Source organism: Procambarus clarkii, chromosome 25, assembly GCF_040958095.1.
Source record: "Procambarus clarkii isolate CNS0578487 chromosome 25, FALCON_Pclarkii_2.0, whole genome shotgun sequence".
In the NCBI taxonomy this organism is placed as follows: Eukaryota; Metazoa; Arthropoda; class Malacostraca; order Decapoda; family Cambaridae; genus Procambarus; species Procambarus clarkii.
The window spans coordinates 18,872,262-18,899,224 of NC_091174.1; positions in this window are offsets into that span (position 1 = coordinate 18,872,262).

Here is a 26,963-nt window from a genome sequence, read left to right on the forward strand (position 1 = left end):
GGTAGAAAAATCCCTCAACTTTTCTCTCAGCGACTCGCAGTGGAAACAGGCCTCCCTTCCTGTCAGACTCGGGGGCCTCGGGGTGCGCACAGCAACACCAATTGCTGTACCCACGTTCCTGTCCTCTTCAGTGGCTTCTGACAACCTGGTGAAGGAAATCCTACCCGAGTACCTAGTTCAACGGGCAGGGATACACGATCCCAGCTTTACAGACTGCACCACCAAATGGGTCTCTCTTGCAGGACCAGGACCCCAACCACCGCTTTCTGAAGCCCATAAGCAATCCAGCTTGGATCGCCCCATTGGCGACCAAGAAGCTGCGACAACACCACATGACACTACAACTCAGACCGAACTTGCAGGCATATACCTTGCTACTGAATTTTTAAAAGACAAAGGCAGTGGACGTATATACTGTGACTCGCAGAGTGCACTACTGGCACTGAACGCACATAGTAGTAACACCCAGAAAATAGTCAGTGATATTCGAATGAATGTTTTAGCTGGTAAAGAAAACAGATTTGAAATTAAATTCCTATGACTACCATCACATGTTGGCATCTCAAGGCATGACACTGTTGATTTACTTGCAAAGGCAGCCTGTAGAAAACCAGTAATATAAATTGATATGGGTGTTTCATTAGCAGTGACAAAGAGAATACTTAAATATCTAATGAAAATCTCACCGACCTAAGAAATTCACAAAGATCTGAAAGTTGTTGCATTAAATATTATGATAGATATCGTGAGGAGACATTCACATAAGGGACTAATAGAGCAAGAACTCTGCAATGTGATGTTATAGTGGCCAGAATACGCATGGGATATAGATGTATCTGGCAGCTTTCTAAAAACCCAAATGTCGAGTACACAATGTGTTAACTTCGTGAAAGAAAAAACATGCACTCACTTGAACATTATATTGTAAAATGTCCCATATTGACTGACTTTCGCCCTCCTGGGCTGAGGTATGCTGAACTCTGTAACTACTATATGAATACTGAAACACTTGATATATTGGACTTGTACCCAAGATTGACCATGTAATGTATCAATTATACAATGTATGTGATGTAACTATATAACCTGAGTTTGTAAAAGCATCTTAATCACCTTCAGTGGTTAAGTGCTTAATTGCACACTAGTTTCTCTATCAGCTATCTCACCCTATCGAGTAAGAGACAAATGTATCTGTATGTATGTGTGTGTATGTATATGTATGTGTATAAAGTATATGTGGAAGGTGATCAGAATTACATTTCACCTTTGTAAATGCACATAAAGGACACTATGTAAAAGACAAATCTAACACTTTTTGTTGGACATACGTAAATCTGTGTTTCTATTGTGATGGGAAAATGTAGGTGTTAGGCAGTCCTCCCAATGGCTGGTGTCAATTCCAATCACATTAGTAAAAAAAAAAAGAAAAAAAAGTTGACTGCTTGGCTGTTGCCTCCTGTGGTCAAGTAAAAGGAAAAAGCACGCAAAACAAATCGTATAAACAATGAAACTTTAATTGACTTTAAACAAATATAAACAAAGATAATCCCTTGGCTATGTACAGTGCGAATTAAACAAAAATACAAAGCCAAAACACAATATAAGATAAAATAATGGTTACGTTACTCTACAATAAACAAGACAAAAAATGAGTTAAAGGTGCTGAGAATATTGGCTGGCTGAAAATCTCCACTAATACACAGAGCATATGCTAGATAGAAGTATCAGCCTTGAGAGCACAGAATATTCTAAAGCCAACTGCTAGTGCCCGCTTAGTCATAGGCTATGCAGATGGCGCTGAAGTCGAATGGAGTCGCTGATTCACCAATGGGAAGCGTGCTGGCTGGAAGTGGTAGTTTGGTGATCGACGAGGGTGGTGCGCCGACAGCGAGGGGGTCTGGGGAGCGAGTGTTGGGTACGTATACCCCCCCTGTAGAAACGTATTCTACTATATATATAATGCTACTCTTGAATGTAGTATCTTGATGTTATGGATGTACTGAAGTAACATGATGTAGGAAAGAGCAGGCCAAATCTCTCAAGAGATTATCGTCACACTATGTATTTACGTATGTAGGTTATCTTAGCATTTTAAAAGCACTACAATCACCTTCTGTGGTTGATTGTTCAATAAATCCCTGAACTAACTGTTTAACAAATCTCTAACCCTGTCCATGGAAGACAGAAGAAAATGTATATATGGTGGTTAGCATTGTAAATGTGTGGCCACGTCTGTAGTAGAAAAAAAATGTCCGACTTTGAGCTGTAGCAGCTCCCCATGCAGGTGACTTCCTATTAGCAACCCCAATGTCAGCAACGGGCACGCATCTCACACCGCAGGCCCTCTGAATTGCTATGGCTCTCTGTCTGGCTGCCTCAATCCACACCGAATACAGTGTATTTGCAGTGTGGCAGTGGCCAACAGGTACGGACGGCATGGCCTTCTCTGCCAAAGGACAGGAGGATGGCATGCAAGACACGACGAGATTAATGACATTATTAAGAGAAGCCTTACTACAGCTGGTTGTCCAGCAGAGAGAGAGAGCCCCGTTATCTAATGCCCCGCAACTCTGATGAGCCTGTCGGTCGGCCAGACGGGATCACAGTGAACCCCTGGAGGAATGATAGACAGTTGGTGTGGGACTACGCTTGTGTTTCAACTTTAGCAAACACCTATGTTGACTTCAGTGCTGCACAAGCAGGAGGTGCTGCCAATCACCGGGAAGCAGCCAAGTCGAATAAATACAGAGACCTTGATTACCACTACAATTTTGTCCTCATTGCCTCAGAGATATTTGGTGCTTGGGGTAAAAGTGCTGCTAGTTTTTTGAAGGAGCTGGGTTCCAAGGTAATTAAAACAACAAGAGTCAGGTTATCTTGAGATGATTTCGGGGCTTTTAGTGCCCCCGCGGCCCGGTCCTCGACCAGGCCTCCACCCCCAGGAAGCAGCCCGTGACAGCTGACCCAGGTACCTATTTTACCTAGATATCTATAGGTACCCAGGTACCTATTTTACTGCTAGATAACAGGGGTATAGGGTGTAAGAAACTCTGCCCATTGTTTCTCGCCGGCGCCCGGGATCGAACCCAGGACCACAGGATCACAAGTCCAGTGTGCCGTCCGCTCGGCCGACCGGCTCCCCAGAGCCGACTAATTCCCTAGAGCCGCGAGTTTTCTCTTTCAGTGCCTTAGTGTGGCGTTCCAGAGAGGAAATGCTCATCCATGGTTCTTGCCCGCCATCTAAGGATCTGGAGGAACTCTACAACCTCCGGTGCATTTTTAGGGACCCATTGCCTCGGAAAAGAATATACTTTTGTATATATATATATATATATATATATATATATATATATATATATATATATATATATATATATTCATTTCATTGAATATGACCGCATATTCTGTATTTATTATTTTCTGGTTTAGGGCTTCTATCCCTCTATTTTCTTAGCATCAGGGCTTAGTTGAAATAGGAGTTCTCCAAAACTCATTTTCGTACTTTTAAGGTGAAGAAAAGAAGTGATTCACTATAGAGTGTATTACACTTATTTATACAATTTGCACAACGTTTCGAACCTCCATGGTTCATTCTCAAGTGAACAGATCTTACAATGCTGGTTGATTTTAACCCGCACTGGGTCAGGTGATAATACAATAAATGTGAAAACATGGGGGGGATACATAAGGGATAAATGTGAGGTGAAACATAGAGGTAACTGCAGAAGGCTTATTGGCCCATACGAGGCAGCTCCTATCTAAACACAAAGATTAATCCAGTGTGATTGGCCTGTTATGTTGGACATTGTCTTCTGTGTTGGCATCGTTATGTTCTGGTCTTGTCCTTACTCTCATGGTGGGTAGAGTAAATAATTCCGTGATTTGGGTGTTCATGGTAGGTTGTTCTATTCTTATGTGAATTGCCTCAAGAATTTGTAATCTTCTTGCATCTTGGGTTTTGTCTATTATGCAGGTATTTTTATTCAACATTTCTCTTGTTAGAGTGATGTCATGGGCTTGTCTCATGACATCACATATTCAATGAAACATGTTTGAAAGAAAACCTGCTGCCAGTATACACCAATATATATATATATATATATATATATATATATATATATATATATATATATATATATATATATATATATATATATATATATATATATATATATATATACATATATATATATATACTTTAGAACACTGTCCCACCAGGAGACTCGAACCCTAGCCAGCACAGAAGCCTTCCAGCAACTGGCATAACAGGTACGCCTTTAACCCACTGCACCACGCTCAGACCCTTAAAAGAGATGGTAATTTTGGAGTATTTATACACACCAAAGATTACTCAGGCTCAACCAGATTGTCCCTGACCATGTTAACGGTAGCACCCTTATCTCGAAAGACACTCGCCCATTGCCCATTAACTAGTCCTTAGTTAACTCGAGTGTGTCTTAGGGCATCACCTCCCAAGGTGATGCCCTACTTAGACTTAGACTTAGGCCGAGTGCTCCTCGGGAACTAAGGTGCTCGGTGACCTGTCATGTTGCAAGTGAAGCACCGGGGTCCCTTACACTTGAGCTTCCTTTAGACTTACTTTCTTCAGGTCCTGCTCCACCACCTGGAGCTTGAATGAACTGTTTTCCCCTCTGTCGAACTTAAAGACTGAGGTTAAACAGGTAGAACTGTGGGCAGAGCATACATCAAGTCGAATATAGCATACATCAAGACAAAAAATATAAAACAATTACAAACAAGCAAACAATGCAAGCAAAAATCAAAAAAATAAAAACGAAAAAACCAAGAAAACAAAACATAGTAACATTATAAAACAAATCAAATAGAAGCACCGCCCGGAAGGACCGACAACAAAGCACATCAGGAGGTACAACATGAAATATAACACAAGAAAATCACAACATACAACAAGCCACAAATAAAAAAGAAAAAAAAAGAAAAAGAAAAACAATTACAACATGTAATGCATTAATAGAACACACAGGGCAAAGTAAAACACAAAAACAAATACATGAATAAGAGCACTCACACCAAACCACCTGCCTCGCAACAAACAAAGGGAGAGGCACTGACACAGATTACAATAGGGCAAACAAACAGCCAGAGGGGCACACAGTACTACAGTAAGCAAAGAAATAGGAAATCAGCGGACATACTTGCTCGGGAACATGACCCGTGGGAACCGTACATTGAACGCTTCCCAGCGCAACCACAGCCAAGGGTCTCGTTCATCCAACGGGGACGCCATTTCATCCGGAATCCTAGCAACAAACACCTGCAAACAGGGGACCCAGATGGTATCACTTCTGAGGCGAGTAATCGCCATTCTCTCCCAACATCATGGGAACCCTCCCACCATGAAAGTCCCCCAGCTCGTCAGACAGCATTAACTCTGCAATCTCTGACCAATGACCCGGCAGCATCACAGACGCCGGCAACACGTTCCCCAGGATCCCAACGCGCACCCTCCCAGGAGCGAGCCGGACAAAAGGCACCACCACAGGGGCACCAGCGGCCACGGGCACACCACCAGATGACTGCAGGAAACCCGGGCGGCGTGCATCCTTCCGTAAGGTCACTACCAGGCCACACCCAGCCCTAGCATCCACACCATCCCTGGCAGCGGAAGCCACCACTCCCCACTGTGGAGAGTCCTCTAGTGGAGAAGGAACAGAAGGCACCCCCGAAACATGGGCACCAGCACCAGCAGGCACATGGACCTCCGCCACCACCAATTGCAGAGACATCGACTCATCCGGATCCACACCGTCAACACCGGAAGACCCACAGTCACTGAAGTCCAGAACATCGGCCGAGGCAGAAGATGAACGCCAGGAACGTTTGGGCTCTGGCTGGATATCGTCAGAGCCGGAAGCGGACACAGAAACACGGGTACCACTAGCCGGACGAACCAACGCCCGACACAGAACGGCAGCAACCTCTACCACAGGGGGAACCGGGCCACATACAGCAGGAGGCTCCGCAGCCACCCCAGCTCCCAGCACAGCCGGGACCCCGAGGCGAAGACACAATGCCAGGCGCAGCAGCCGAAGACGAGGGAGAAGACGGCGACGCCTCACAGTGATCACCAGGAATGCCCACGGGAGCAACGGGGACATTGACAGGAGCAGGTAGACCATCCGATGGCACTGCAATACCCGGAGGAGGGTCAACAACAACCGGAGGAACATCGGGTGACGCAGGGGGTCCGCATCAGCTAACTGGACGCTCACCTCCTCATTCCCGGAGTTCTCCTCCAGAGGGAGCGGCGGGAAATCTTCTTCCCGGAACAAGTTGACAGGAGCAACCGGATCCGCAGTGCACCCAGCAGCCTGATGCCCCATCATGCCACACCAGAAACAAGTACGGGGTTGCCGGGCATAATACACTCGCACGTAGTACCCTAAAAGTCAGACAGAGGATGGAATGTCCGACCTCAGGCGCATCCCGAGGGTACAAATGTTTGTTTTCACTCCCGTATACTTCCCAGAAGACAGCGTGTGCATCCACACTCTGACGATGGTGCCAAACCTCTGGAAGAAACGCCGGAGAAGGGTCTCAGGAAACTCCATTGGGGCCCCATGGACACTCACATACGTCGTGGCACCGCTTCGATCTGAAATGGCCTCAGATCCAGTGCCATCCAGCAACTGAAAGGTACGCCTCTCGTACCGTCGGAGAAAGTCACGATACGCCGCTTCTCCCACAAACTTGATGACCACACGGCGAGCAGTCACCAGCTCAACACCGTAGATCTCCATGACCGGGACATGGAGCATGTCACACATGACCATCTCCACGATAGAGTATCCTGCACGGCCAGTAAACTCCAAACCCACGGAGTTTACCCTCACAACAGGGGGAAGATGGCCGCCCATCGCAAAAGCGCCACGTCAATACCAACGAGGGACAGCAGGGAGGGTAGAGACACCCACACCCCCTGCCTACGAAAGCGGCAAACACCCCCAAACTACCGGAGAGGCCAGGCGACACGTCCTCACCTTGCTGCAGCTAGAGCGCAACTTATGCAATCAAACTAGTAGCTTATCAATGAGATATAACAATGACTAATGGGGTTACTGGCAACTCCAGCAACCCTTCTTAATTAAATTATTACGTTAACACTTCGTCCCTCGGAAGATCAACAATCAATGACTAATTGATTACATTAATATTAAGAGTAACATATTAACTTAATCTTGTCTTCCTCAGACAAGTCAAACTGTACAACTGTCCCTCATAACTCGGAATTACACAAACTCTTAACCTGTCAAGCATTCAATGAGTAATCCCCATTAATCCCTGTACTATGGACAGCTGTACTACTAACCCAGCATTGATTCCTGGCTGCGCCACCAGAGGGTGCAGACGTCGAGCTCTGGCTGTCAGTCGTCGTCTGCCGTTGCTAAGTGGCGGTTGCTGTGGGGGGGTGTGGAGCTCCCGCTGGACGGGGCCCCACCTGCCAGTATGGACGGGGCTGGTACTAGCCGTAATAGAAGAATAGACACAGTGCGGCTGGATTTTTCTGCTGTTGTGGACTGGCCCGTTGTAGAAGTTGCCCTCCTCGACGTCCTCCGTGTTGACGTCCCCGAGCTCCTGGGCCTAGAGAAGTTGTCGCCCACTCGTGTTGCGGTGTCATTCGCCAAGTCACATGTATACCGGGAGTTTGTGGCTCGCTGGAATGGCCGCACGCTTCCTCTTCCGGCTTCAGCTGTGTCTGTTGAGATCTCGGATCCCTGGGGGCCCTTGGCGTTTGTGAGTATTCACGGCGTGCCGGTGACCTTCCCCGAGGCGGCCCTCATGGCCTTGTTTACGCGGTTTCGGTCGGTGGTGAAGCACCGGTTCAACACTTTGAGTGCGGGCCGGCTGGGTTCACGCACGCTTGTCATGCTGCTCACAAGCTCTATACCGTCCAGGGTCTCGTATCGTAGGCTGTCTCTGAGGACTTTCTATCAGGGGCAGACCCGAACGTGTTTCCGGTGTGGTGCTGAGGGCCACGTCGTGGCCGGTTGTGACGCTCCTCATACAGAAGCCCCTTCGGTTTTCCTAGAGGATGATTTTCCTCGCTTATCTGTGCGTGTGGATTCCCCGGCGGATTCTCGCTCTGTGCAAGTGCCTGATGTGGATCCCGCGGCGGTTCCGGATGTCGCTACGTCTGGACCGAATGTGTCTGCCCCACCAGTGGGCTCGGGGGACCTGGGGGCGCCTGTTTCGGACCTTCATCGTTCGGTGCCTGTGGAGGTGCATCCGCATCCAATGGCCTTGGGGGATGCTGTAGGGGTGGTGCCTGCGTCTCCTGCTGGAGGCCATGTGCTTCCCGGGGCTGACGGTGCGGTGGTATGTGTGTCTCCACCCACGTCCTCTGCCTCGTCGCCTCTGGGAGTTTCCTCGATGACAAGTACCTCTTCTATTCTGCATGTTCCGTCGCCCTCCCTGGATACCTCACGTGTGCTGACGTCTTCCCTTCCGCCTGTTGTGTCTCTTCCTTCTCCGCCTCCGGTCTCCGTTCCTGGTGGTGGCTTTCTGCCCTGCGTTGTTGAGGCTGCTGTTCTGCGTGAACGTGCTGCCCCGATTTTGGGGCCACCTGTAGATGGTTCTTCTGGGACACCGCTTGTTGGGGGTGACAGCTCCGACGATCAGCAGCCTCTTTTTAAGCGCCGTCGCTCGGCTCGGGGTGCGTCACCTCGCCGGTCGTGGGCAGAGGAGCGTGATGCGATGGAGGATGATGATGTGGCCGACGCTGTGTTGCCTCCTGTGGTGCCTTCTGAGTTGGATGCTGTGCCTCCTGCTGGTGGCTCCCCTCAGTAGGCTGTTGCCCCTGGTAAGAGCGACCTTGTGGTGGTGTTGACGAAGGATGTGAAGCGGGGGGCCTCTGCTCCTGTTCCGGTTGGTGGGGGCTCTGGGGCCCCTGCGGAGCCACCCTCCACGGGTCTCGGTGCAGTTCCTGACACCGAACGGTGTGCACGCCCTAGTGGGCGGGCCGGTGTGCGGCCTACCATGCAGTCAGATGTGCTTCCCAGTGTGCGCCCGTGTGTTCAGCGTCCTCGGGGGAAACCCGTTCCTTTTGTCCTCTCGACCGGCGAGGTGCTCGACGGATCTACAGCAACGGCGACTTTTAAGTGTAGTGACTTAGTGCGCCCTGTTCCCTGGTGCCCATCTACCATCTGGGTTCCACGAGCGCAGTGTTTTGTCTCGGGAGTGCCAAATTCGATGCCTCGGCCTACTGCAGCTCCTGGGTGTCCGCTTCCTGAAAGTGAACAACTTGTTTGGGAGGCTTATTGTTTAAGGTTTCCTGCTCGGGAGTACCCGGAGAAGTATGAGTGATTGGTTTATTGGTGTGTTTGGTTTCTGTCTGTGTTGTGCGTGCGGTTTCCCCGGTGCCTGCGTGCACAGGTGGGTGTCCTTGTCTGTGCGTGTGGGTGGTGTGGGTGTTGTTCTTGCCCCTGCGTGGCTTGTTTTCTTGTATGTTTTGTGTTTGCATTGGTGTGTGTGTTTGTGTTGTGGTTGTGTGTGGTTGTGGGTGTTTGGTGTTGTTTCTTTCGTGTCGTTGCGCTCGCCCTGTGTATTGTGTTGGGGGGGCGGGCAGTGTGGTTGTGTATGTCGCTTGTGTGCGTGTGTTTCTTATCTTGTCCTTGTGATATTGCTTTATTATGTGTGCGGCATTGTTGTGTTTATGTTTTCTCTGTATTTCCCTGTTTATGTATTACATGATTTTTTTTGTTTTTATTTTTTGTTTCCTGTGGCTTTGTACTTTTGCCTCTGTGTCAGTGGTTTATGAGGCCTGTTGTTGTTATGTACTAATCTGCACCTGAGTTTGGGCTGTTGGGATGGGCTTGTTTTGTGTTTAATGTCTGTATTTCTGTACTTACGTTATTTGTGGATGTGTATGTTTTATGTTATTTATGTCGTGATATTTATTTGTAACGTTCTGTTTTTTTGTTTGTTTGTGTGTGTGTGTGTGTGTGTGTGTGTGTGTGTGTGTGTGTGTGTGTGTGTGTGTGTGGGTGTGTGTGTGCGTGGGTGTGTACCCTCCAGTGCCCGTTTCGGGGTTTTCTCATTGTGCCATATTTTATGTGTTTTCTTTCTTTGTTTTTGTTGTGTATGTTTAGTTTGCGTCCGTGTTTCCGTACTTTGTTATGTTTGTCCTGTATGTATGTATGATTTATTTTCTATTGTCTGGTTTGTATATTGTGTGTTTCTTTTAAAAAAATAAAAAAAAAATAATAAATTTTGTATTCGTGTGAGTGTCTGGTTTCTTCTGTGTTTGTTTGTTGTGTCTTTCGATGTCCGTAATGCGTCCGTTTGTTGTATGTCCATTATTATGTTTCATTTTGTATTTGGACTTATGTCCCTGGTGTTTCTAGGGTCTTGTACTGCTATGTTCTCTTTTATGCCTGTATTTCTGCTTATGTGTTGTTGTTATGTTTTTGTTCTTCTGTTCATGTCGTATATATTGTGCTATACTTTGTATATTTCTTTTATAAAAAAAAAACTAACCCAGTACGAGTTACGTTAACGATTACTGTCGCCCATTCGATAGTTTACTACAATTTCTATTTCCAAAGTACTAAGAGAACGGTGATCACCCTTACTACTACGAACAATTAATTACTATCTCGAAGATCAATAATTAATTATACATAAATATGTTACCTTTCACACTGTCTCAACAATTATAACCTCAACGAAATGAATTCCCTCTGGAGTCTTCCTTTCTCTGATGTATACAGCTGACTGATCACTGTCCCACTGACAGATAACTAATCACCACGTCTACGTTACTTAACAATGACTTTACTCTCCCAAGAGTCAATCAAATTACGTGTCCAACTGATAAATATTAATAACCGATATTACGTTAATGCAACAATGTAGCCTTCATGTGAGTCGGTCAACCCTGAACGGAGGTAACTACTTTGACTTCCGTGAACCCTTAATTACCTGTCCAACTTACATATGATTGTGCAACAGACAGTACTTAAATGCAAGGCTTCAGCCCTCCCGGAATTCCTGCAATATTGTCTGACTTCTCCTGATGTGGCTGCTTGGTTAGGCTCCCTGATCGACCAAACAGCTGTTTCTTGGAAAATAATTAACCCAAACGTATCTTACGTTAACTGAAATTGCCTTTTGAACAATTCCTCTGTAAGCATTGGGTGTTCCTTTGGTGACGTTACGTTAATTATCTTTATTTTTTGAGATATATACAAGAGTTGTTACATTCTTATACATCCTTGTCTAATTAATCCTTAATTATCCTTGACTAATTAATCCTCACTGAAAACTGGACTTCGATGACAACCAATTATACAGAATAATAACACCCAGTACTTGTTTCAATGACGAGTTCACCCACGACACAGTAAATCAACACTCGATGATCTAACACGATTACAATCCGTTTGCAATTGACAATTACTGCAAAACACCAGTAAAATAACACACTCGGTGATCTAAACTAATAGAATACGGCCCAAACAATTTACTGAACTACAGCAATAACACATACGGTGATCTAATAACACTTAATAGAACATGGCCCAAGACTTTGCAATCCAGTTGCAATGTTACTTACAGCAACCACAGTAATAACACACTAGGTTCAGTGACACAATAATTATATATTGTACCACCTGACCTCACCTGTAGCTCCTAGCTATTAAACGCTAATGTGGAACACTATGGAGATAACACTCCCGGTCAACTTGGGCAAGTGATTAACGATCCCACGGATCGATAATCACTCCCATAAATCTACGTTACTCTATAGAGCTGTCACTCCCGACAGCGACGTTACTCATGCTCCACCACAAATCACCAAATTATGTTAAATAGGTCAGCCACACACACACACACACACATATATATATATATATATATATATATATATATATATATATATATATATATATATATATATATATATATATATATATATATATATATATATATATATATATATATATATATATATGTCGTACCTAGTAGCCAGAACACACTTCTCGGCCTACTATTCAAGGCCCGATTTGCCTAATAAGCCAAGTTTTCCTGAATTAATATATTTTCTGTAATATTTTTCTTTTGAAATGATAAAGCTACCCATTTCATTATGTATGAGGTCAATTTTTTGTTATTGGAGTTAAAATTAACGTAGATATATGACCGAACTTAACCAACCCTACCTAACCTAACCTAACCTATCTTTATAGGTTAGGTTAGGTTAGCGAGCCGAAAAAGTTAGGTTAGGTTAGGTTAGGTAGGTTAGGTAGTGGAAAAAACATTAATTCATGAAAACTTGGCTTATTAGGCAAATCGGGCCTTGAATAGTAGGCTGAGAAGTGCGTTCTGGCTATTAGGTACGACATATATATATATATATATATATGTCGTACCTAGTAGCCAGAACTCACTTCTCAGCCTACTATTCAAGGCCCGATTTGCCTAATAAGCCAAGTTTTCCTGAATTAATATATTTACTATAATTTTTTTCTTATGAAATGATAAAGCAACCCTTTTCTCTATGTATGAGGTCAATTTTTTTTATTGGAGTTAAAATTAACGTAGATATATGACCGAACCTAACCAACCCTACCTAACCTAACCTAACCTATATTTATAGGTTAGGTTAGGTTAGGTAGCCAAAAAAAGCTAGGTTAGGTTAGGTTAGGTAGGTTAGGTAGACGAAAAAACATTAATTCATGAAAACTTGGCTTATTAGGCAAATTGGGCCTTGAATAGTAGGCTGAGAAGTGCGTTCTGGCTATTAGGTACGACATATATATATATATATATATATATATATATATATATATATATATATATATATATATATATATATGTCGTACCTAGTAGCCAGAATGCACTTCTGGGCCTACTATGCAAGGCCCGATTTGCCTAATAAGCCAAGTTTTCCTGAATTATTATATTTTCTCTAATTTTTTTCTTATGAAATGATAAAGCTACCCATTTCATTATGTATGAGGTAATTTTTTTTTTATTGGAGTTAAAATTAACGTAGATATATGACCGAACCTAACCAACCCTACCTAACCTAACCTAACCTATTTCTGTAGGTTAGGCTCGGTTAGGTAGCCGAAAAAGTTAGGTTAGGTTAGGTTAGGTAGGTTAGGTAGTCGAAAAACAATTAATTCATGAAAACTTGGCTTATTAGGCAAATTGGGCCTTGCATAGTAGGCTGAGAAGTGCGTTCTGGCTACTAGGTACGACATATATATATATATATATATATATATATATATATATATATATATATATATATATATGTCGTACCTAGTAGCCAGAACTCACTTCTCAGCCTACTATTCAAGGCCCGATTTGCCTAATAAGCCAAGTTTTCCTGAATTAATATATTTACTATAATTTTTTTCTTATGAAATGATAAAGCAACCCTTTTCTCTATGTATGAGGTCAATTTTTTTTATTGGAGTTAAAATTAACGTAGATATATGACCGAACCTAACCAACCCTACCTAACCTAACCTAACCTATATTTATAGGTAAGGTTAGGTTAGGTAGCCAAAAAAAGCTAGGTTAGGTTAGGTTAGGTAGGTTAGGTAGACGAAAAAACATTAATTCATGAAAACTTGGCTTATTAGGCAAATCGGGCCTTGAATAGTAGGCTGAGAAGTGCGTTCTGGCTATTAGGTACGACATATATATATATATATATATATATATATATATATATATATATATATGTCGTACCTAGTAGCCAGAACGCACTTCTCAGCCTACTATGCAAGGCCCGATTTGCCTAATAAGCCAAGTTTTCATGAATTAATTGTTTTTCGACTACCTAACCTACCTAACCTAACTTTTTCGGCTACCTATCCTAACCTAACCTATAAAGATAGGTTAGGTTAGGTTAGGTAGGGTTGGTTAGGTTCGGTCATATATATACGTTAATTTTAACTCCAATTAAAAAAAATTGATCTCATACATAATGAAATGGGTAGCTTTATCATTTCATAAGAAAAAAATAGAGAAAATATATTAATTCAGGGAAACTTGGCTTATTAGGCAAATCGGGCCTTGCATAGTAGGCCGAGTACGACGCTCTGGCTACTAGGTACGACATATATATATATATATATATATATATATATATATATATATATATATATATATATATATATATATATATATATGTCGTACCTAGTAGCCAGAACTCACTTCTCAGCCTACTATTCAAGGCCCGATTTGCCTAATAAGCCAAGTTTTCCTGAATTAATATATTTACTATAATTGTTTTCTTATGAAATGATAAAGCAACCCTTTTCTCTATGTATGAGGTCAATTTTTTTTTATTGGAGTTAAAATTAACGTAGATATATGACCGAACCTAACCAACCCTACCTAACCTAACCTAACCTATATTTATAGGTAAGGTTAGGTTAGGTAGCCAAAAAAAGCTAGGTTAGGTTAGGTTAGGTAGGTTAGGTAGACGAAAAAACATTAATTCATGAAAACTTGGCTTATTAGGCAAATCGGGCCTTGAATAGTAGGCTGAGAAGTGCGTTCTGGCTATTAGGTACGACATATATATATATATATATATATATATATATATATATATATATATATATATATATATATATATGTCGTACCTAGTAGCCAGAACGCACTTCTCAGCCTACTATGCAAGGCCCGATTTGCCTAATAAGCCTAGTTTTCATGAATTAATGTTTTTTCGACTACCTAACCTACCTAACCTAACCTAACCTAACGTTTTCGGCTACCTAACCTAACCTAACCTATAAAGATAGGTTAGGTTAGGTTAGGTAGGGTTGGTTAGGTTCGGTCATATATCTACGTTAATTTTAACTCCAATAAAAAAAATTTCCCTCATACATAATGAAATGGGTAGCTTTATCATTTCATAAGAAAAAAATTAAAGAAAACATATTAATTCAGGAAAACTTGGCTTATTAGGCATATCAGGCCTTGCATAGTAGTCCAAAAAGTGCGTTCTGGCTACTAGGTACGACATATATATATATATATATATATATATATATATATATATATATATATATATATATATATATATATGTATATATATATATATATATATATATATATATTTTTTTTTTTTTTTTTTTTTTTTTTTTTTTTTTTTTTTTTTTTTTTTTTTTTTTTATAACCTAGAAGGGGTACCACCTCTGGTGCAAATGTAGGGACCCATAGCCTCGGAGAAGGAAATAAAGAGTACTCAGAGAAGACCTTGTGGATCCTCACTGAACACTTTGATATTTTCTTCTCCTACCACCCCTATTCTTTTGTTAAGTGTGTATATTTATCTAACTTTATTTGAAAATGTCATTACACAAAAAAAGTTACAATATTGATTACATGCAGGGTACAAGGCTGCTTGTCACAAGTTGAATAGCTCCTCCAGCTCCTCAGATGGCGGGCAGGAACCATGGATGCAGTGAGCATTTCCTCTCTGGATTGCCACACTAAGGCGCTGAAAAAGAAAACTGGCAGCTCTGGGGTCTCTAGTTGTTTCGATTAGCTTAGACCCCAACTCCTTTAAAAAGCTAGCAGCACTTTTACCCCAGGCACCAAGTGTCTCTGAGGCAATGGGGACAAAATTGTAGTGGTGCTCAAGGTCTCTGTATTTACGTGACTTGGCCGCTTCCCGGTGATTGGCAGCTCCTCCTGCTTGTGTAGCACTGAAGTCAACATAGGTACTGGCCAAAGTTGAAACGCAAGTGTAGTCCCACACCAACTGTCTACCATTCTTCCAGGGGTTCACCGTAATTCCGTCTGGGCGACCGACAGGCTCATCAGAGTTGCGGGACATTAGGTAACGGGGCTCTCTCTCTGCAGGACAACCGGCTGTGGTAAGGCTCCTCTTAATAATGTCATTTACCTCGCCGTGTCTTGCATGCCATCCTCCCGTCCTTTGGCAAAGAAGGCCATGCCTTCCGTATCTGTCGGCCTCTGCCTCGCCGCAAATACACCTGTATTTGGTGTGGATTGGGGCAGCTAGGCGGAGAGCCACGGCAATTCGGAGGGCCTGCGGTGTGAGACGGGTGCCGGTTGCTGACATTGGGGTTGCTAATAGGAAATCACCTGCATGGGGAGCTGCTACAGCTCTAAGTCGGGCAGTGTCATGTGGTGTCGTCGCAGCTTCTAGCAAAGTTGCAGCTTCTTGGTCGGCAATGGGGCGATCCCAGCTGGATTGCTTATGGGCTTCAGAAGGCGGTGGTTGGGGTGCTGGTCCTGCGAGAGAGACCCATTTGGTTGTGCAGTCTGTGAAGCTGGGATCATGCACCCCTGCCTGTTGAACTAGGTGCTCAGGTAGGATTTCCTTCACCAGGTTGTCAGACCCCACTGAAGAGGACAGGAATGCTGGTACAGCAATTTGTGTTGCTGTGCGCACGCCAAGGCCCCCGAGTCTGACAGGAAGGGAGGCCTGTTTCCACTGCGAGTCGCTGAGGGAAAGATTGAGGGCTTTTTCTAGTGTTGATTTCAGCAAGCTGTCATACTCTTCTAATTTAATATTGTTGAAAGATGGCGAACATCTTAGAAAGTAGGTCAGCCTGGGAAGGGACAAGCATCTGGTGATGAGGTAAAGTGCATCATGAGCATCGATGTCTTCAATCCTCTCGTTCATCCTCTTCAGGTCAGTGATCTTCTTACCAAGGACCCCGTCGATGGCATTCCTTCCAAGAGGAGCACCTAGGAGTGTGCTGTCCTCAGGGTTGGTTGTATGAATGTCAGGCAAAACAACCTTTATTTGCTCTATTATGTGCTGGTTGGTGGAGGTTATTTCGCACTTGGAAGGGTTCAGGGTGAGGCCTAGGCTTGCTCCTTGCTCCTGGATTATTCTTATGTCGTCCAAGAGTGAGGCTGGGGAGCCGGCTAGAGTACCATCATCCAAAAACCAAATGTTGAGCTCACTGGACAGGTTATCGGTGACTTCCTTGATAACTAGGCAGAACAGAAAAGGAGCAAGGGGGTCACCTTGTTGGACACCTTCTTGTGATTCAATTTCATGTTCCCCAAAAAGCAGAGTTAGATTCTTGCTGTAGCATGAGTTTACAAACGGGTAGAGGGAAGGAAAAAGGCGATGAACTGCACTGAGTACTGCATCCCTTCTAACCAGATTGAAAGCATTTTTGAAGTCCAACTTTATCAGGGCTTTTTCATCCGTAATGTTGGCAATGTAGGCTCTAGCTGCATGAGCCGCTGCCTCACACCCTTGGGGAATGCCAAACCCAAGCTGTTTTGGCTTCAGCATGTCGGCTGCTGCCTGACTAACTGCTCTAGCAGCAGCCTTAGCGACGAGACGCCGGAGTGAATTGCCGACAGCTATCGGTCTGATTCCTCCATCTTTTTTCCTCAGGGCACAGAGGGTAGCGCCAAAAAAGAGAGGCCGTATGGACTCTGGTATGTTGCCAGCTAGACATGTGTTGGCGAATTGGGTCGTATATATATATATATATATATATATATATATATATATATATATATATATATATATATATATATATATATATATATATATATATATATCGTACCTAGTAGCCAGAACGCAGCCTGCTATTGAGCCTGCTATTTTCTGCATAAAGTTACTTATATATACAACAATAAGATGCTACCTTCAAGATACGTCTACCAGTAGCACAAAACGTTTTGACCAAGAGGGAAAACTCCCAAAACTCAAAACTCCCCCCTACTCCACACTCCCTCCATGCCGACTCAGTCATCAACCAGCAAACTACCATTCCCAGCCTGCCTGCTTCTGATTGGTGACCCGCCGACTGCACACCTGCACCTCTGCACCTCAGCGCCCTCTACTTAGTCGATGTCTGGGCTTGAACCAGTCATTGAAGTTAGAATATCTTGTGCTCTCAAACTGTGAACAACTAACTGATATACGCTCTGTCTATCAGCTGGATGTTTCTCAGCTAGAGCTTTATTCTCAGCACTTGTTTAATCACTTTTCTGTGTTTATATTATAGAGTAACGTCATTCCTGTTCTTAATTTTTGTTATATTTTTTTACTTGTTTGTTTGCACTGTACATAGCCAAGGGATTCCTTTTGTTCATAATTTGTTTTCAACATTAGAGTTTCATTATTCATACTATTTGTTTTGCGTGTCTTCTCTTAATTAACCACAGACAAAAGCCAAGCAGTCTTATCTTTTTTTTTTTTTTGTAAATGTGACTAGGCATTGACACCAGCCATTAGGAAGACTGCCGAACATCTACACTCCAACACTTTCCCGTCACATTTTATGGGGGCCTGTCCTAGAAGCCTCACTCAGGTACTAGTCCCAGAACATCAATTTGTGGTAAGTGTACTTGGCTTTGATACAGTTGCTTTTCAATATTTTCATTACTTTTAATATTTATATGGTGCTGTGTGTATTGTGCATTCCGAGAGTAGCATATTGTGAGTGTTGGATAACTTTGGATTACGTGGTGACTGTATCTTGAGATCTTGAGGTTATCTTGAGATGATTTCGGGGCTTTTTAGTGTCCCCGCGGCCCGGTCCTCGACCAGGCCTCCACCCCCAGGAAGCAGCCCGTGACAGCTGACTAACATCCAAGTACCTATTTTACTGCTAGGTAACAGGGGCTTAGGGTGAAAGAAACTCTGCCCATTGTTTCTCGCCGGCGCCTGGGATCGAACCCAGGACCACAGGATCACAAGTCCAGCGTGCTGTCCGCTCGGCCGACCGGCTCCCGATTAAAATAAGTAGGCCGCAGTCATTCTCTTAACTGGTCATCCCTCCCTCCGTGTTATTACTCGTGTTTTCCACCTTTTGTCCCTAGGATATTTCTCAATCTCAGACAGATCATCATTGTGGTACCCCTGGTACTTTGGTTTGTCTTCGGGTCAAAGCACCCTATCTTTTGCAATCCGACCGAAGGAGGATACAGAGGGCCATAGTTCCTTTAGCACGGACTACGTTGCTGAGTTGGGACCTCAACAGCAGTTCTCGTCACCAGTTGACACTCGCACCCCTACACGTCGGTCAGAGATGATGATATTTACTTAGGTAGGGAATTAGCTTTCTTTTTTCAGTGCACAAAGTTCGCTAATTCTGTAAATATCATATTTCATTTAGTGAGAAAACCCTTGCTTCTGTCCTATAGAGACTCTGCAAGGTATGCCTACATTCTTGGACTACCTTATTCACTTTTGAAACAATTAAATGTTTCATTTGTTTTAGAAACTATCGGTTTCATTTATTTAGTAAGATTTTTTTGCCCTTATTCTCTTACATTGAGTACCGGGTACAAGATTTTCTGCGCTTTTGATTGACTAATCATTTACCCTACTAAAATTAACGTTAATTGTTAAAGATTAAAACTCCACAGGATAGTTACCAGTTGCCACGTTATCCTGTTACTGACACTTCCATATCACAAGTATTCGTTGTACATTTATTTGCTATTTTTCACCATGTTTCGTCTCCAAGCTTTCCGTAACGATCCAGCAGGTGAAATAGGGAACTTAAGTCGTGCCAAGAAGACTGAATTACAAACTCTTGCACACGAGTATCAACTAGATGTTCCCCATGGAGCCAACAAAAATGACTTGCACAATTTAATATTGAATCACCTCTTAGATGAAGGGAAGATTGACTCTGAAACTCACGAAAATTATTCTATTGCAGATAGACATGCTCTGACAGCTATAAAACTAAAGCTCGAACTTGCAAAGATCGAGCGGGAACAACAAAAAGAAGCTCTACAAATGAGGGAACGAGAGTCAGCCCTAAGGAAAGAAGAACAAGAAAGAGAGGCGGCCCTAAGGAAAGAAGAAAGGGAACGTGAGACTACACTACTCCGTGAGCGTGAGCTAATACAGCTTGAAGCAAGACAATGTCACCTGGAGATGCAACGCGAGCATGATAAAAAGCAAGCTGATATGGCTATAGCATGTCGTCAACAAGAACTCGTGTTGGAAACTACACACCACACTCAGCGCCAACAAGCTACCGCTAGTCTTCCCGCAAGTTTCAATGTCTCCCATGCAAGTAAGTTAATGCCACCATTCGTTGAGACAGAGATCGATGTCTTTTTCACCACTTTTGAGACCCTAGCTAAAAAACTTAGCTGGCCTGCAGATCAATGGTCTACCCTTCTCAGTGTGCATCTCACAGGTAGAGCTGCAGTTACTCTCAGTACCTTAGCGTCTGAGAATGACTACCAGACCCTGAAGCAAGCAGTTTTGGACGCCTACCTTCTCTCCACCGAAAGCTACAGACGAAAATTCCGTGATTATCTAAAGGCAAGTACCACCACCTTTCTAGAATTTGCCAATACAAAGAAAAGATATTTCATGAAATGGCTGGAAGCCGCACATGTCTCTACATTTTCAGAACTCGTCAACCTCATGCTAGTTGAGGAATTCTTGAGACGTGTTCCCCCTTCCGTCCGTTTATATTTAGCAGATAAAGAAGAAACCGACTACATCAGATGTGCGAAGTCAGCTGACACCTACAGCCTCATTCACCGGCTTACACCAGAACCACATTCCAGTAAGAAGTCTTGGTATATTTATGATAAAGTGAGTGCCGATCAAGCGAGCTCTCAATTGTATTGTAAGTATTGCAAACTCTATGGACATACCATAGATAGATGTGGGAAGGCTCAATACAAAGGCAATGAAACTCCTAAACCCAAACCGTCTCCTCCTAAGTCAGGTAAACCTGTGGTGAATGTTGGTGTTCCTGTTAATGATCTTTCTCTCTTCAGTAAACACCTGTATCCTGGAACTGTCTCTGCCAGCAGTACAGATTCGGAGGGACGTTTCAAATTGAAGATCTTGAGGGACAGCAGCTCTTCAGTCAATAATACTGAAATCGGCTGTGCCTAACATCACCTATACCGGGGAACCCGTCCTTATCACTGACCTCACTGCTACCACTCCGTATCCACTCGCCAGAGTCCACCTGGATTGTCCCTTCGTGACCGGTGAAGTCCAAGTCGCCATCAGGGAGAAGCCTTTTTCCATGTCTGGAGTGCAACTTCTCCTGGGTAACGACTTGGCAGAAGATCTGCAACCGTCCAACCTGATCATCATGGACAAACCCCAGGTGTGTAACTCTGTAATGGATAATCCCATCTTTAAGTATGTTTCAGCAGAGGTCCAACAAAGTGATGAAGTTTCTCCTCCGGTTTTGGTGACCACCCGTGCACAAGCTGCACGCCCGCAACCAGCTGACTCTACTGCAACCGCTGTCCCTCAAGACCCTCAGAATCTACCACCGAATCTTACTAGTTTGGAGTTCCGTAAGTTACAGAGGGAAGATCCTTCATTAACACCATTATTCTTCCAGGCTGAGACTCAACCTGACAGTATTCCTGGGTTCTTCCTAGAGAATCAGTTGCTCTACCGCAGGTACAGACCCAGTAAGCTGAAGGAGGACGACGATTGGGCAAATGTCGAACAACTAGTGGTTCCCACCAGCCTACGGTCCGATATTCTACACCTAGCCCACGGAGCACTCTCACCATGGTTTTAACAAAACCTACCACGGAATCAGACAAGACTACTACTGGCCAGGTATGGTTAAAGACGTCAAAAGTTACGTACAACAGTGTCATACATGTCAGATGGCAGATAAACCTAACATCGGCACCTTAGGGAGCCGGTCGGCCGAGCGAACAGCACGCTGGACTTGTGATCCTGTGGTCCCGGGTTCGATCCCGGGCGCCGGCGAGAAACAATGGGCAGAGTTTCTTTCACCCTATGCCCCCTGTTACCTAGCAGTAAAATAGGTACCTGGGTGTTAGTCAGCCGTCACGGGCTGCTTCCTGGGGGTGGAGGCCTGGTCGAGGACCGGGCCGCGGGGACACTGAAGCCCCGAAATCATCTCAAGATCTCAAGATAACCTCTCCATTCCTAAGGCACCGTTGAATCCTATCCCAGTGCCTTCGGAACCTTTCCACAGGCTCATCATAGACTGTGTTGGTCCTTTACCCTGGACCAGTTCTGGCAACGCCTATTTACTAACTATCCTGTGTCCTACCACCAGATTCCCCATAGCAGTTCCAGTAAAGAACATTACGGCTGCTACTGTGGTGAAACAACTATTGAAGCTCTTCACCCAGTATGGATTTCCAAGAGAGGTTCAAAGTGACTGTGGCACCAACTTCACCAGTGATCTCTTCAAGAAGACACTGGAAGAGTTCAACATCACACAGGTACTGTCCAGCCCCTATCATCCTGCTTCACAGGGTTCTCTTGAACGTAGTCATCAGACTATTAAAGCACTCCTAAAGAAATTTTGCAATGAAACCTTGAATGACTGGGATAAACAACTTGACCTCATTATGTGCATTTTCAGAAGTTTTCCCAATGAGTCTCTAGGAGTATCTCCTTATGAGATGCTCTACGGACATAAGTGCCGTACTCCTCTCAAAGCTTTCAAAGACTCTCTACGTAATGCCACCTTCAGTGACCCTCAGAATGTGCCCCAGTTTCTTCAAAACTTAAAACACATTCTAGAGAGAGTACGTAAATTTGCTAATGACAATCTATTGAAAGCTCAGGAGAGGATGAAGACTCATTTTGACCAAAGTAGCAAACTAAGGAAATTTAAACCAGGAGACTTCGTGTTGGCATATTTTCCTATCCCAGGTTCTCCATTGCAAAGCAAGTTTTCAGGACCTTACCGCATCAAGGAGTGCAGAAACAACCACAACTACGTTCTTGAGACTCCAGATAGGCGGCGGAAGACCCAGTTGTGCCACGTCAACCTCCTGAAGCAGTATCAAGGTACTCCCCCCACTGTGTTGGTATCATTATCCACATTTAAAGGTCCATACCTCCACAGAGACCTTCCCTGCTTCTCCTCCCGAAAGCACTAACACTGAGTCAGTGCCTTCCAACTCGGAAATCCTTAATGATCTTCATACCTATTTGCTGGACAGTAATAGTGCACCTCTCATCAGAATCTTCAAGGAACATCAGAAGTTGTTCAGCGATGATCCACAGGAGTGTAATATGGTTCAGCACGACATCCAGCTACTCCCTGACACCCGACCGATTCGTCAACCTTTCTACCGAATAAGTCGGAGCAAAAAGGAAGTCATGCGTGCTGAGGTACAGTACCTCCTGGATCATGGGCTGGCCACCCCTTGTGAGTCCCCTTGGGCCTCACCCTGCATCTTGGTGCTGAAACCGCAAAGTAAAATGAGGTTGTGTACCGATTACCGGAAATTTAATCTTGTGACTGTCAAGGATGCTTACCCATTACCTAGAATAGATGACATCCTTGACGCCATTGGTAATGCTCGGTATCTATGCATATTAGACTTACTCAAGGGATACTACCAAGTGTGTTTGACAGAGCGAGCTAAGGAAATATCTGTCTTCACCACTCCTTTTGGCCTTTACAGGTACGAACGCCTTCCATTTGGACTATGTAATGCCCCGGCCACCTTTCAGCGAGCTGTCAACCGCGTTATCCAGGGCTTAGATCATACCTACGCCTACTTGGATGATATCGTTGTGGGAACTAACACCTAGAAAGAACATCTGCTCCAGCTGCAACGATTGTTTACCAAGCTCCTGACAGCCGGCCTCACCATCAACTAGGGCAAGTCCACCTTTGCTAAAGGTAAAGTGCGTTATCTTAGGGAGTGGCAGCCTAGCTCCGTTAAACATACACACTCAAGCTATCCAGCATTACCCACAGCCTACCACCAGGAAGCAGCTCCTGCGCTTCCTTAGTCTTGCCTCCTACTACCGTAGGTTTGTGAAGAATTTTAGTACGGTAGCGACACCATTGATCACTTTAACCAGCCCCAAGCAACGGTATCATTGGACCATTCAGCAAACCATTGCTTTTCAACAACTTAAATCCCTGCTCTGTTCTAATCCTATTCTCGCCTCGCCAGATATCACGAAGCCTTTCATCCTCCATGTCGACGCCAGTGGTACCAGCATCGGGGGTGTCCTGATGCAACAACGAGGCGAGGAGGTTCTACCTGTTAGCTACTACAGCTACAAGTTAAAACCTCACCAGAAGAACTACAGCACTATCGAAAAGGAACTTCTTTCCATCGTCCTGAACTTACAGCACTTTAAATCGTATCTACAAAGTGCTCGGTCTACCACCATCTACTCGGACCACAATCCCTACGCTTCCTGTAGCAAGCCCAATTCAACAATCAACGACTTCTACGATGAGCTTTGTATCTGCAGAATTTCAACCTAGAGATCTTCTACATCAAGGGTTCTGACAACATCACAGCAGACGCCCTCTCCAGAGTCTATGAGGTAGAGGCAGCTACACCTACCACTCTACCATCTGAAGACGTAACTTCACCCATTAGAGCAGGCTTCGGGGGAGAGTTGTGACGATAATCTCTTTCAAGAGAGATTGAGCCTGCTCTTCTCTACATAAAGTTACTTATATATACAACAATAAGATGCTACCTTCAAGATACGTCTACCAGTAGCACAAAACGTTTTGACCAGGAGGCAAACGTAACCAAAACTCCCCCCTACTCCACACTCTCTCCATGCCGGCTCCGTCATCAACCAGCAAACTACCATTCCCAGCTTGCCTGCTTCTGATTGGTGACCCGCCGATTGCACACCTGCACCTCTGCACCTCAGCGCCCTCTACTTAGTCGATGTCTGGGCTTGAACCAGTCATTGAAGTTTGAATATCTTGTGCTCTCAAACTGTGAACAACTAACTGATATACGCTCTGTCTATCAGCTGGATGTTTCTCAGCTAGCGCTTTATTCTCAGCACCTGTTTAATCACTTTTCTGTCTTTATATTATAGAGTAACGTCATTCCTGTTCTTAATTTTTATGTTATATTTTTTGAATTGTTTGTTTGCACTGTACATAGCCAAGGGATTCCTTTTGTTCATAATTTGTTTTCAATATTAATTAGAGTTTCATTGTTCATACTATGTGTTTTGCGTGTCTTCCCTTAATTTACCACAGACAATAGCCAAGCAGTCTATCTTTTTTTTGTAAATGTGACTAGGCATTGACACCAGCCATTAGGAGGACTGCCGAACATCTACACTCCTACACTTTCCCGTCACAATATATATATATATATATATATATATATATATATATATATATATATATATATATATATATATATATATATATAATATTGGTGTATACTGGCAGCAGGTTTTCTTTTAAACATGTCCCATTGAATATGACCGCGTATTTTGTATTTACTGTCTTCTGATTTAGGGCTTCTCTCCCTCTAACTATTTTTCTATCATCAGGGATTAGCTGAAAGAGGAGTTCTCCAAAACTCATGTTCATTATTTTAAGGCAAAGAAGAAGTGAATTACTATAGAATGTATTACACTTATTTATACAATTGCACAACGTTTCGAACCTCCATGGTTCATTCTCAAGTGAAAAGAAATTACAGAACTCGTTAAATTTATACCAGTATTGGGTCAGGTGATAAAACAAGTAGAATAAAGGAAAAGGCAAGGGGGATAAATAGGGGATAAATGGGAGATAAATTGGGGACGAAGCACATACAAAGATTATTCAGGTGTAATAGGCCTGTTATGTTGAGCAGTGTCTTCTGTGTTGGCATCGTTATATTTCTTTTTTGTCCTTACTCTCATGGTGGGTAGAGTAAATGGTTCCGTGATTTGGGTGTTCATGGTAGGTTGGCCAACCTACCATGAACACCCAAATCATGGAACTATTTACTCTACCCACCATGAGAGTTAGGACAAGACCGGAATATAACGATGCCAACACAGAAGACACTGCTCAACATAACAGGCCTATTACACCCGAAAAGTCTTTGTATGTGCTTCGTCCCCTATTTATCCCCCATTTATTAAAGGGGCTCCCTCTCTGCTGAACAACCAGCTGTAGTAAGGATTCTCTTAGTAATGTTATTAACCTCGTCGTGCCTTGCATGCCATCCTCCTGTCATTTGGCAGATAAGGTCATGCCGTCCGTACCTGTCGGCCACTGCCTCGCCGCAAATACACCTCTGTTTGGTGTGGACTGAGGAAGCGAGGCGGAGAGCCACAGTAATTCGGAGGGTCTGCGGTGTGAGACGCATGTCGGTTGCTGACATTTGGGCTGCTAATAGGAAGTCACCTGCATGGGGAGCTGCTACAGCTCAAAGTTGGGCAGTGTCATGTGGTGGTGTTGCAGCTTCTAACAATGTTGCAGCTTCTTGGTCGGCAATGGGGAGAACCCAGCTGAGTGCTAATGGGCTTCAAAAAGCGGTAGTTGGGGTGCGGGTCCTGCGAAAGAGACCTATTTGGTAGTGCAGTCTGTTAAGCTGGGATCATGTAACACTGCCCGTTGAACTAGGTACTCAGGTAGGATTTCCTTCACCAGGTTGTCAGAAGCCACTGAAGAGAACAGGAATGCTGGTACAGTAATTTGTGTTACTATGCGAACGCAGAGGCCCCCGAGTCTGACAGGAAGGGAGGCCTGTTTCCATTGTGAGTCGCTGAGAGAAAGGTTGAGGGGTTTTTCTAGCATGGATTTCAGCAGGCTGTCGCACTCTTATAATTTAATGTTATTGGAACATGGCGAACATCCAAGAAAGTAGGTCAGCTTGGGGAGGGACAAGCATCTGGTGATGAGGTAAAGTGCATCATGAGCATCAATGTCTTCAATCCTCTCATCCATCCTCTTCTGGTCAGTGATCTTCTTACCAAGGAGCTCGTCGATGGCATTCCCTCCAAGAGGAGCTCCTAGGAGTGTGCTGTCCTCAGGATTGGTTATATGAATATCAGGCAAAACAACCTTTATTAACACTATTATGTGCTGGTTAGTGGAGGTTATTTCGCACTTGGAAGAGTTCAGGGTGAGGTCTAGACTTGCTCCTTGCTCGTGAATTATTCTTATGTCATCCAGGAGGGAGTCTGGTGAGCCAGCTATAGTACCATCGTCCAAAAACCAAATGTTGAGCTTACTGGACAG